Below are 14,106 nucleotides of genomic sequence, written 5' to 3' on the forward strand. Positions count from 1 at the left end.
GTTTGCTTGAGATGGGAGTATCTAGAGTTGACAATTGATATATGCCATTGGATGAAATTGTGTTTTTGTTCTATGAAGTACCAGGGATGAGTTTAGAACCTCGTCATAGGGACCAAACTGAACGATAACTTATAGCGAATGCTTTCTGGCTGTGGATACTCCTCTCTAAAGTAAACAGTCTTTCTTTGTGAACCATTCCTAACTATCTGTGGTTTGTCATGTCAAAAGGGGGTGGATCTTGATATAAAGATCTCAGTAGTCATTGTGTTAACACTCTTAACGGGTCATTAGAAATGGTGAATCGTTGAAAGTCAAAGATGGTTTTGCAAAAGTATCTTAAGTATTAAAGATGTAGTTTAACTCAGACTGGTGTGTTTGTAACTCTCCTCATTTGGTAATGCAGAAATTAGCCACCACACCCTCCTCTCCTCCTCTTTAGGGACTTCTCTCCCTATCTATCTGGAGTAGTGGATAAATAGATAAACTCTCCTCTTGAGGCTATTGATCTCTCTGTTAATTAGGCTATTGATCTCTCTGTTAATTACCCACAATCCTCCATCAGACATGGGCTGTGTTGGCCAGACATTCGAGTCTACATTAATAGTCATTACCGTTGTACCTCCCCCTTATAGCCCATATACCCTTTCTCTGTACATCCCTCTGCAGCCTGCCTCTGATCAGAGCCTGTAAACACACACACACACACACACACAGTGGCTGGTTTTAATCTCTCTAATCAAGACTCATTCCTCTTTTAAGCATTATACTGCACTACATCATCAGGAGTAATGAGTCTTCAGACAGAGCTGCTTATGAACTTGAAACCTTGAAAAGTGAATGAAATTAAAAACAAATTCTGGTCATAATCTGCTTACAGATTTAGAGGGAAGGTCAGAGGTCAAACACTAGAGTTACTGATTCCCCACAGGTCAGACATCAAACACTAGAGTTACTGGTTCCCCACAGGTCAGAGGTCAAACACTAGAGTTACTGATTCCCCACAGGTCAGACATCAAACACTAGAGTTACTGGTTCCCCACAGGTCAGACGTCAAACACTAGAGTTACTGATTCCCCACAGGTCAGACATCAAACACTAGAGTTACTGGGTCCCCACAGGTCAGACATCAAACATTAGAGTTACTGGTTCCCCACAGGTCAGATGTCAAACACTAGTTACTGGGTCCCCACAGGTCAGTCATCAAACACTAGAGTTACTGGTTCCCCACAGGTCAGACGTCAAACACTAGAGTTAATAGTTCCCCACAGGTCAGACATCAAACACTAGAGTTACTGGTTCCCCACAGGTCAGAGGTCAAACACTAGAGTTACTGGTTCCCCACAGGTCAGACGTCAAACACTAGAGTTACTGGTTCCCCACAGGTCAGACGTCAAACACTAGAGTTACTGGTTCCCCACAGGTCAGACGTCAAACACTAGAGTTACTGGTTCCCCACAGGTCAGACGTCAAACACTAGAGTTACTGGTTCCCCACAGGTCAGACGTCAAACACTAGAGTTACTGGTTCCCCACAGGTCAGACATCAAACACTAGAGTTACTGGGTCCCCACAGGTCAGACATCAAACACTAGTTACTGGTTCCTCACAGGTCAGACATCACATACTAGAGTTACTGGGTCCCCACAGGTCAGACGTCAAAGACTAGAGTTACTGGGTCCCCACAGGTCAGACGTCAAACACTAGAGTTACTGGTTCCCCACAGGTCAGACATCAAACACTAGAGTTACTGGGTCCCCACAGGTCTGACATCAAACACTAGAGTTACTGGGTCCCCACAGGTCAGACATCAAACACTAGAGTTACTGGGTCCCCACAGTTCAGACATCAAACACTAGAGTTACTGGGTCCCCACAGGTCAGACATCAAACACTAGAGTTACTGGGTCCCCACAGGTCAGACATCAAACACTAGAGTTACTGGTTCCCCACAGGTCAGACGTCAAACACTAGAGTTACTGGGTCCCCACAGGTCAGACGTCAAACACTAGAGTTAATGGGTCCCCACAGGTCAGACAACAAACACTAGAGTTACTGGTTCCCCACAGGTCAGACGTCAAACACTAGTTACTGGGTCCCCACAGGTCAGACATCAAACACTAGAGTTAGTGGTTCCCCACAGGTCAGGCATCAAACACTAGTTACTGGGTCCCCACAGGTCAGACATCAAACACTAGAGTTACTGGTTCCCCACAGGTCAGACGTCAAACACTAGAGTTACTGGTTCCCCACAGGTCAGACGTCAAACACTAGAGTTACTGGTTCCCCACAGGTCAGACGTCAAACACTAGTTACTGGGTCCCCACAGGTCAGACATCAAACACTAGAGTTACTGGTTCCCCACAGGTCAGACGTCAAACACTAGAGTTACTGGTTCCCCACAGGTCAGACATCAAACACTAGAGTTACTGGTTCCCCACAGGTCAGCCGTCAAACACTAGTTACTGGGTCCTCACAGGTCAGACGTCAAACACTAGAGTTACTGGGTCCCCACAGGTCAGACATCAAACACTAGAGTTACTGGTTCCCCACAGGTCAGACATCAAACACTAGAGTTACTGGTTCCTCACAGGTCAGACATCAAACACTAGAGTTACTGGGTCCCCACAGGTCAGACATCAAACACTAGTTACTGGTTCCCCACAGGTCAGACATCAAACACTAGAGTTACTGGTTCCCCACAGGTCAGACATCAAACACTAGAGTTACTGGGTCCCCACAGGTCAGACGTCAAACACTAGAGTTACTGGTTCCCCACAGGTCAGACGTCAAACACTAGAGTTACTGGTTCCCCACAGGTCAGACGTCAAACACTAGAGTTACTGGGTCCCCACAGGTCAGACGTCAAACACTAGAGTTACTGGGTCCCCACAGGTCAGACATCAAACACTAGAGTTACTGGTTCCCCACAGGTCAGACGTCAAATACTAGAGTTACTGGTTCCCCACAGGTCAGACGTCAAACACTAGAGTTACTGGTTCCCCACAGGTTAGACATCAAACACTAGAGTTACTGGGTCCCCACAGGTCAGACATCAAACACTAGTTACTGGTTCCTCACAGGTCAGACATCACATACTAGAGTTACTGGGTCCCCACAGGTCAGACGTCAAAGACTAGAGTTACTGGGTCCCCACAGGTCAGACGTCAAACACTAGAGTTACTGGTTCCCCACAGGTCAGACATCAAACACTAGAGTTACTGGGTCCCCACAGGTCAGACATCAAACACTAGAGTTACTGGGTCCCCACAGGTCAGACATCAAACACTAGAGTTACTGGGTCCCCACAGTTCAGACATCAAACACTAGAGTTACTGGGTCCCCACAGGTCAGACATCAAACACTAGAGTTACTGGGTCCCCACAGGTCAGACATCAAACACTAGAGTTACTGGTTCCCCACAGGTCAGACGTCAAACACTAGAGTTACTGGGTCCCCACAGGTCAGACGTCAAACACTAGAGTTACTGGGTCCCCACAGGTCAGACAACAAACACTAGAGTTACTGGTTCCCCACAGGTCAGACGTCAAACAATAGTTACTGGGTCCCCACAGGTCAGACATCAAACACTAGAGTTAGTGGTTCCCCACAGGTCAGGCATCAAACACTAGTTACTGGGTCCCCACAGGTCAGACATCAAACACTAGAGTTACTGGTTCCCCACAGGTCAGACGTCAAACACTAGAGTTACTGGTTCCCCACAGGTCAGACGTCAAACACTAGATTTACTGGTTCCCCACAGGTCAGACGTCAAACACTAGTTACTGGGTCCCCACAGGTCAGACATCAAACACTAGAGTTACTGGTTCCCCACAGGTCAGACGTCAAACACTAGAGTTACTGGTTCCCCACAGGTCAGACATCAAACACTAGAGTTACTGGTTCCCCACAGGTCAGCCGTCAAACACTAGTTACTGGGTCCTCACAGGTCAGACGTCAAACACTAGAGTTACTGGGTCCCCACAGGTCAGACATCAAACACTAGAGTTACTGGTTCCCCACAGGTCAGACATCAAACACTAGAGTTACTGGTTCCTCACAGGTCAGACATCAAACACTAGAGTTACTGGGTCCCCACAGGTCAGACATCAAACACTAGTTACTGGTTCCCCACAGGTCAGACATCAAACACTAGAGTTACTGGTTCCCCACAGGTCAGACATCAAACACTAGAGTTACTGGGTCCCCACAGGTCAGACATCAAACACTAGAGTTACTGGGTCCCCACAGGTCAGACATCAAACACTAGAGTTACTGGGTCCCCACAGTTCAGACATCAAACACTAGAGTTACTGGGTCCCCACAGGTCAGACATCAAACACTAGAGTTACTGGGTCCCCACAGGTCAGACATCAAACACTAGAGTTACTGGTTCCCCACAGGTCAGACGTCAAACACTAGAGTTACTGGGTCCCCACAGGTCAGACGTCAAACACTAGAGTTACTGGGTCCCCACAGGTCAGACAACAAACACTAGAGTTACTGGTTCCCCACAGGTCAGACGTCAAACACTAGTTACTGGGTCCCCACAGGTCAGACATCAAACACTAGAGTTAGTGGTTCCCCACAGGTCAGGCATCAAACACTAGTTACTGGGTCCCCACAGGTCAGACATCAAACACTAGAGTTACTGGTTCCCCACAGGTCAGACGTCAAACACTAGAGTTACTGGTTCCCCACAGGTCAGACGTCAAACACTAGTTACTGGGTCCCCACAGGTCAGACATCAAACACTAGAGTTACTGGTTCCCCACAGGTCAGACGTCAAACACTAGAGTTACTGGTTCCCCACAGGTCAGACATCAAACACTAGAGTTACTGGTTCCCCACAGGTCAGCCGTCAAACACTAGTTACTGGGTCCTCACAGGTCAGACGTCAAACACTAGAGTTACTGGGTCCCCACAGGTCAGACATCAAACACTAGAGTTACTGGTTCCCCACAGGTCAGACATCAAACACTAGAGTTACTGGTTCCTCACAGGTCAGACATCAAACACTAGAGTTACTGGGTCCCCACAGGTCAGACATCAAACACTAGTTACTGGTTCCCCACAGGTCAGACATCAAACACTAGAGTTACTGGTTCCCCACAGGTCAGACATCAAACACTAGAGTTACTGGGTCCCCACAGGTCAGACGTCAAACACTAGAGTTACTGGTTCCCCACAGGTCAGACATCAAACACTAGAGTTACTGGTTCCCCACAGGTCAGACGTCAAACACTAGAGTTACTGGGTCCCCACAGGTCAGACGTCAAACACTAGAGTTACTGGGTCCCCACAGGTCAGACATCAAACACTAGAGTTACTGGTTCCCCACAGGTCAGACGTCAAACACTAGAGTTACTGGTTCCCCACAGGTCAGACGTCAAACACTAGAGTTACTGGTTCCCCACAGGTCAGACGTCAAACACTAGAGTTACTGGTTCCCCACAGGTCAGACATCAAACACTAGAGTTACTGGGTCCCCACAGGTCAGACATCAAACACTAGTTACTGGTTCCTCACAGGTCAGACATCACACACTTGAGTTACTGGGTCCCCACAGGTCAGACGTCAAAGACTAGAGTTACTGGTTCCCCACAGGTCAGACATCAAACACTATAGTTACTGGGTCCCCACAGGTCAGACATCAAACACTAGAGTTACTGGTTCCCCACAGGTCAGACGTCAAACACTAGAGTTACTGGGTCCCCACAGGTCAGACGTCAAACACTAGAGTTACTGGGTCCCCACAGGTCAGACAACAAACACTAGAGTTACTGGTTCCCCACAGGTCAGACGTCAAACACTAGTTACTGGGTCCCCACAGGTCAGACATCAAACACTAGAGTTACTGGTTCCCCACAGGTCAGGCATCAAACACTAGTTACTGGGTCCCCATAGGTCAGACATCAAACACTAGAGTTACTGGTTCCCCACAGGTCAGACGTCAAACACTAGAGTTACTGGTTCCCCACAGGTCAGACGTCAAACACTAGAGTTACTGGTTCCCCACAGGTCAGACGTCAAACACTAGTTACTGGGTCCCCACAGGTCAGACATCAAACACTAGAGTTACTGGTTCCCCACAGGTCAGACGTCAAACACTAGAGTTACTGGTTCCCCACAGGTCAGACATCAAACACTAGAGTTACTGGTTCCCCACAGGTCAGACGTCAAACACTAGTTACTGGGTCCTCACAGGTCAGACGTCAAACACTAGAGTTACTGGGTCCCCACAGGTCAGACGTCAAACACTAGAGTTAATAGTTCCCCACAGGTCAGACATCAAACACTAGAGTTACTGGTTCCCCACAGGTCAGAGGTCAAACACTAGAGTTACTGGTTCCCCACAGGTCAGACGTCAAACACTAGAGTTACTGGTTCCCCACAGGTCAGACGTCAAACACTAGAGTTACTGGTTCCCCACAGGTCAGACGTCAAACACTAGAGTTACTGGTTCCCCACAGGTCAGACATCAAACACTAGAGTTACTGGGTCCCCACAGGTCAGACATCAAACACTAGTTACTGGTTCCTCACAGGTCAGACATCACATACTAGAGTTACTGGGTCCCCACAGGTCAGACGTCAAAGACTAGAGTTACTGGGTCCCCACAGGTCAGACGTCAAACACTAGAGTTACTGGTTCCCCACAGGTCAGACATCAAACACTAGAGTTACTGGGTCCCCACAGGTCAGACGTCAAAGACTAGAGTTACTGGGTCCCCACAGGTCAGACGTCAAACACTAGAGTTACTGGTTCCCCACAGGTCAGACGTCAAACACTAGAGTTACTGGTTCCCCACAGGTCAGACGTCAAACACTAGAGTTACTGGTTCCCCACAGGTCAGACGTCAAACACTAGAGTTACTGGTTCCCCACAGGTCAGACATCAAACACTAGAGTTACTGGGTCCCCACAGGTCAGACATCAAACACTAGTTACTGGTTCCTCACAGGTCAGACATCACATACTAGAGTTACTGGGTCCCCACAGGTCAGACGTCAAAGACTAGAGTTACTGGGTCCCCACAGGTCAGACGTCAAACACTAGAGTTACTGGTTCCCCACAGGTCAGACATCAAACACTAGAGTTACTGGGTCCCCACAGGTCAGACATCAAACACTAGAGTTACTGGGTCCCCACAGGTCAGACATCAAACACTAGAGTTACTGGGTCCCCACAGTTCAGACATCAAACACTAGAGTTACTGGGTCCCCACAGGTCAGACATCAAACACTAGAGTTACTGGGTCCCCACAGGTCAGACATCAAACACTAGAGTTACTGGTTCCCCACAGGTCAGACGTCAAACACTAGAGTTACTGGGTCCCCACAGGTCAGACGTCAAACACTAGAGTTACTGGGTCCCCACAGGTCAGACAACAAACACTAGAGTTACTGGTTCCCCACAGGTCAGACGTCAAACACTAGTTACTGGGTCCCCACAGGTCAGACATCAAACACTAGAGTTAGTGGTTCCCCACAGGTCAGGCATCAAACACTAGTTACTGGGTCCCCACAGGTCAGACATCAAACACTAGAGTTACTGGTTCCCCACAGGTCAGACGTCAAACACTAGAGTTACTGGTTCCCCACAGGTCAGACGTCAAACACTAGAGTTACTGGTTCCCCACAGGTCAGACGTCAAACACTAGTTACTGGGTCCCCACAGGTCAGACATCAAACACTAGAGTTACTGGTTCCCCACAGGTCAGACGTCAAACACTAGAGTTACTGGTTCCCCACAGGTCAGACATCAAACACTAGAGTTACTGGTTCCCCACAGGTCAGCCGTCAAACACTAGTTACTGGGTCCTCACAGGTCAGACGTCAAACACTAGAGTTACTGGGTCCCCACAGGTCAGACATCAAACACTAGAGTTACTGGTTCCCCACAGGTCAGACATCAAACACTAGAGTTACTGGTTCCTCACAGGTCAGACATCAAACACTAGAGTTACTGGGTCCCCACAGGTCAGACATCAAACACTAGTTACTGGTTCCCCACAGGTCAGACATCAAACACTAGAGTTACTGGTTCCCCACAGGTCAGACATCAAACACTAGAGTTACTGGGTCCCCACAGGTCAGACGTCAAACACTAGAGTTACTGGTTCCCCACAGGTCAGACGTCAAACACTAGAGTTACTGGTTCCCCACAGGTCAGACGTCAAACACTAGAGTTACTGGGTCCCCACAGGTCAGACGTCAAACACTAGAGTTACTGGGTCCCCACAGGTCAGACATCAAACACTAGAGTTACTGGTTCCCCACAGGTCAGACGTCAAACACTAGAGTTACTGGTTCCCCACAGGTCAGACGTCAAACACTAGAGTTACTGGTTCCCCACAGGTCAGACATCAAACACTAGAGTTACTGGTTCCCCACAGGTCAGGCATCAAACACTAGTTACTGGGTCCCCACAGGTCAGACGTCAAACACTAGAGTTACTGGGTCCCCACAGGTCAGACGTCAAACACTAGAGTTACTGGTTCCCCACAGGTCAGACGTCAAACACTAGAGTTACTGGTTCCCCACAGGTCAGACGTCAAACACTAGAGTTACTGGTTCCCCACAGGTCAGACGTCAAACACTAGAGTTACTCCAGGTCAGACATCACACACTAGAGTTACTGGGTCCCCACAGGTCAGACGTCAAAGACTAGAGTTACTGGGTCCCCACAGGTCAGACGTCAAACACTAGAGTTACTGGTTCCCCACAGGTCAGACATCAAACACTAGAGTTACTGGGTCCCCACAGGTCAGACATCAAACACTAGAGTTACTGGGTCCCCACAGGTCAGACATCAAACACTAGAGTTACTGGGTCCCCACAGGTCAGACATCAAACACTAGAGTTACTGGGTCCCCACAGGTCAGACATCAAACACTAGAGTTACTGGGTCCCCACAGGTCAGACATCAAACACTAGAGTTACTGGTTCCCCACAGGTCAGACGTCAAACACTAGAGTTACTGGGTCCCCACAGGTCAGACGTCAAACACTAGAGTTACTGGGTCCCCACAGGTCAGACAACAAACACTAGAGTTACTGGTTCCCCACAGGTCAGACGTCAAACACTAGTTACTGGGTCCCCACAGGTCAGACATCAAACACTAGAGTTAGTGGTTCCCCACAGGTCAGGCATCAAACACTAGTTACTGGGTCCCCACAGGTCAGACATCAAACACTAGAGTTACTGGTTCCCCACAGGTCAGACGTCAAACACTAGTTACTGGGTCCCCACAGGTCAGACATCAAACACTAGAGTTACTGGTTCCCCACAGGTCAGACGTCAAACACTAGTTACTGGGTCCCCATAGGTCAGACATCAAACATTAGAGTTACTGGTTCCCCACAGGTCAGACGTCAAACACTAGAGTTACTGGTTCCCCACAGGTCAGACGTCAAACACTAGAGTTACTGGTTCCCCACAGGTCAGACGTCAAACACTAGTTACTGGGTCCCCACAGGTCAGACATCAAACACTAGAGTTACTGGTTCCCCACAGGTCAGACGTCAAACACTAGAGTTACTGGTTCCCCACAGGTCAGACATCAAACACTAGAGTTACTGGTTCCCCACAGGTCAGACGTCAAACACTAGTTACTGGGTCCTCACAGGTCAGACGTCAAACACTAGAGTTACTGGGTCCCCACAGGTCAGACATCAAACACTAGAGTTACTGGTTCCCCACAGGTCAGACATCAAACACTAGAGTTACTGGTTCCTCACAGGTCAGACATCAAACACTAGAGTTACTGGGTCCCCACAGGTCAGACATCAAACACTAGTTACTGGTTCCCCACAGGTCAGACATCAAACACTAGAGTTACTGGTTCCCCACAGGTCAGACATCAAACACTAGAGTTACTGGGTCCCCACAGGTCAGACATCAAACACTAGAGTTACTGGGTCCCCACAGGTCAGACATCAAACACTAGAGTTACTGGAGTCCCCACAGGTCAGACATCAAACACTAGAGTTACTGGGTCCCCACAGGTCAGACATCAAACACTAGAGTTACTGGTTCCCCACAGGTCAGACGTCAAACACTAGAGTTACTGGGTCCCCACAGGTCAGACGTCAAACACTAGAGTTACTGGGTCCCCACAGGTCAGACAACAAACACTAGAGTTACTGGTTCCCCACAGGTCAGACGTCAAACACTAGTTACTGGGTCCCCACAGGTCAGACATCAAACACTAGAGTTACTGGTTCCCCACAGGTCAGGCATCAAACACTAGTTACTGGGTCCCCACAGGTCAGACATCAAACATTAGAGTTACTGGTTCCCCACAGGTCAGACGTCAAACACTAGAGTTACTGGTTCCCCACAGGTCAGACGTCAAACACTAGAGTTACTGGTTCCCCACAGGTCAGACGTCAAACACTAGTTACTGGGTCCCCACAGGTCAGACATCAAACACTAGAGTTACTGGTTCCCCACAGGTCAGACGTCAAACACTAGAGTTACTGGTTCCCCACAGGTCAGACGTCAAACACTAGAGTTACTGGTTCCCCACAGGTCAGACGTCAAACACTAGAGTTACTGGGTCCCCACAGGTCAGACATCAAACACTAGAGTTACTGGTTCCCCACAGGTCAGACATCAAACACTAGAGTTACTGGTTCCTCACAGGTCAGACATCAAACACTAGAGTTACTGGGTCCCCACAGGTCAGACATCAAACACTAGTTACTGGTTCCCCACAGGTCAGACATCAAACACTAGAGTTACTGGTTCCCCACAGGTCAGACATCAAACACTAGAGTTACTGGGTCCCCACAGGTCAGACGTCAAACACTAGAGTTACTGGTTCCCCACAGGTCAGACATCAAACACTAGAGTTACTGGTTCCCCACAGGTCAGACGTCAAACACTAGAGTTACTGGGTCCCCACAGGTCAGACGTCAAACACTAGAGTTACTGGTTCCCCACAGGTCAGACATCAAACACTAGAGTTACTGGTTCCCCACAGGTCAGACGTCAAACACTAGAGTTACTGGTTCCCCACAGGTCAGACGTCAAACACTAGAGTTACTGGTTCCCCACAGGTCAGACGTCAAACACTAGAGTTACTGGTTCCCCACAGGTCAGACATCAAACACTAGAGTTACTGGGTCCCCACAGGTCAGACATCAAACACTAGTTACTGGTTCCTCACAGGTCAGACATCACACACTTGAGTTACTGGGTCCCCACAGGTCAGACGTCAAAGACTAGAGTTACTGGTTCCCCACAGGTCAGACATCAAACACTAGAGTTACTGGGTCCCCACAGGTCAGACATCAAACACTAGAGTTACTGGTTCCCCACAGGTCAGACGTCAAACACTAGAGTTACTGGGTCCCCACAGGTCAGACGTCAAACACTAGAGTTACTGGGTCCCCACAGGTCAGACAACAAACACTAGAGTTACTGGTTCCCCACAGGTCAGACGTCAAACACTAGTTACTGGGTCCCCACAGGTCAGACATCAAACACTAGAGTTACTGGTTCCCCACAGGTCAGGCATCAAACACTAGTTACTGGGTCCCCACAGGTCAGACATCAAACACTAGAGTTACTGGTTCCCCACAGGTCAGACGTCAAACACTAGAGTTACTGGTTCCCCACAGGTCAGACGTCAAACACTAGAGTTACTGGTTCCCCACAGGTCAGACGTCAAACACTAGTTACTGGTTCCCCACAGGTCAGACGTCAAACACTAGAGTTACTGGTTCCCCACAGGTCAGACATCAAACACTAGAGTTACTGGTTCCCCACAGGTCAGCCGTCAAACACTAGTTACTGGGTCCTCACAGGTCAGACGTCAAACACTAGAGTTACTGGGTCCCCACAGGTCAGACGTCAAACACTAGAGTTACTGGGTCCCCACAGGTCAGACGTCAAACACTAGAGTTACTGGTTCCCCACAGGTCAGACATCAAACACTAGAGTTACTGGTTCCTCACAGGTCAGACATCAAACACTAGAGTTACTGGGTCCCCACAGGTCAGACATCAAACACTAGTTACTGGTTCCCCACAGGTCAGACATCAAACACTAGAGTTACTGGTTCCCCACAGGTCAGACATCAAACACTAGAGTTACTGGGTCCCCACAGGTCAGACGTCAAACACTAGAGTTACTGGTTCCCCACAGGTCAGACATCAAACACTAGAGTTACTGGTTCCCCACAGGTCAGACGTCAAACACTAGAGTTACTGGGTCCCCACAGGTCAGACGTCAAACACTAGAGTTACTGGGTCCCCACAGGTCAGACATCAAACACTAGAGTTACTGGTTCCCCACAGGTCAGACGTCAAACACTAGAGTTACTGGTTCCCCACAGGTCAGACGTCAAACACTAGAGTTACTGGTTCCCCACAGGTCAGACGTCAAACACTAGAGTTACTGGTTCCCCACAGGTCAGACATCAAACACTAGAGTTACTGGGTCCCCACAGGTCAGACATCAAACACTAGTTACTGGTTCCTCACAGGTCAGACATCACACACTAGAGTTACTGGTCCCCACAGGTCAGACGTCAAACACTAGAGTTACGGTCCCCGGTCAGACGTCAAACACTAGAGTTACTGGGTCCCCACAGGTCAGACGTCAAACACTAGAGTTACTGGTTCCCCACAGGTCAGACATCAAACACTAGAGTTACTGGGTCCCCACAGGTCAGACATCAAACACTAGAGTTACTGGGTCCCCACAGGTCAGACATCAAACACTAGAGTTACTGGGTCCCCACAGGTCAGACATCAAACACTAGAGTTACTGGGTCCCCACAGGTCAGACATCAAACACTAGAGTTACTGGGTCCCCACAGGTCAGACATCAAACACTAGAGTTACTGGTTCCCCACAGGTCAGACGTCAAACACTAGAGTTACTGGGTCCCCACAGGTCAGACGTCAAACACTAGAGTTACTGGGTCCCCACAGGTCAGACAACAAACACTAGAGTTACTGGTTCCCCACAGGTCAGACGTCAAACACTAGTTACTGGGTCCCCACAGGTCAGACATCAAACACTAGAGTTACTGGTTCCCCACAGGTCAGGCATCAAACACTAGTTACTGGGTCCCCACAGGTCAGACATCAAACATTAGAGTTACTGGTTCCCCACAGGTCAGACGTCAAACACTAGAGTTACTGGTTCCCCACAGGTCAGACGTCAAACACTAGAGTTACTGGTTCCCCACAGGTCAGACGTCAAACACTAGAGTTACTGGTTCCCCACAGGTCAGACGTCAAACACTAGAGTTACTGGTTCCCCACAGGTCAGACATCAAACACTAGAGTTACTGGTTCCCCACAGGTCAGACATCAAACACTGAGTTACTGGGTCCCCACAGGTCAGACATCAAACACTAGAGTTACTGGGTCCCCACAGGTCAGACATCAAACACTAGAGTTACTGGTTCCCCACAGGTCAGACATCAAACACTAGAGTTACTGGGTCCCCACAGGTCAGACATCAAACACTAGAGTTACTGGGTCCCCACAGGTCAGACATCAAACACTAGAGTTACTGGTTCCCCACAGGTCAGACATCAAACACTAGAGTTACTGGTTCCCCACAGGTCAGACATCAAACACTAGAGTTACTGGGTCCCCACAGGTCAGACGTCAAACACTAGAGTTACTGGGTCCCCACAGGTCAGACATCAAACACTAGAGTTACTGGTTCCCCACAGGTCAGACATCAAACACTAGAGTTACTGGTTCCCCACAGGTCAGACATCAAACACTAGAGTTACTGGGTCCCCACAGGTCAGACATCAAACACTAGTTACTGGTTCCCCACAGGTCAGACATCAAACACTAGAGTTACTGGTTCCCCACAGGTCAGACATCAAACACTAGAGTTACTGGGTCCCCACAGGTCAGACGTCAAACACTAGAGTTACTGGTTCCCCACAGGTCAGACATCAAACACTAGAGTTACTGGTTCCCCACAGGTCAGACATCAAACACTGAGTTACTGGGTCCCCACAGGTCAGACATCAAACACTAGAGTTACTGGTTCCCCACAGGTCAGGCATCAAACACTAGTTACTGGGTCCCCATAGGTCAGACATCAAACACTAGAGTTACTGGTTCCCCACA

General features: G+C 48.9%; 1 protein-coding gene across 2 annotated transcripts in view; it reads right to left on the reverse strand.

The window, feature by feature from the left end:
* The window catches only part of LOC106580977 (neurobeachin), a 313,133-nt gene that overhangs the window by 231,540 nt on the left and 67,487 nt on the right, over window positions 1-14,106 (reverse strand). The gene's annotated exons all lie outside the window — the stretch shown is intronic.

This window comes from Salmo salar, chromosome 20 (assembly GCF_965601325.2).
Source record: "Salmo salar chromosome 20, fSalSal1, whole genome shotgun sequence".
NCBI lineage: Eukaryota > Metazoa > Chordata > Actinopteri > Salmoniformes > Salmonidae > Salmo > Salmo salar.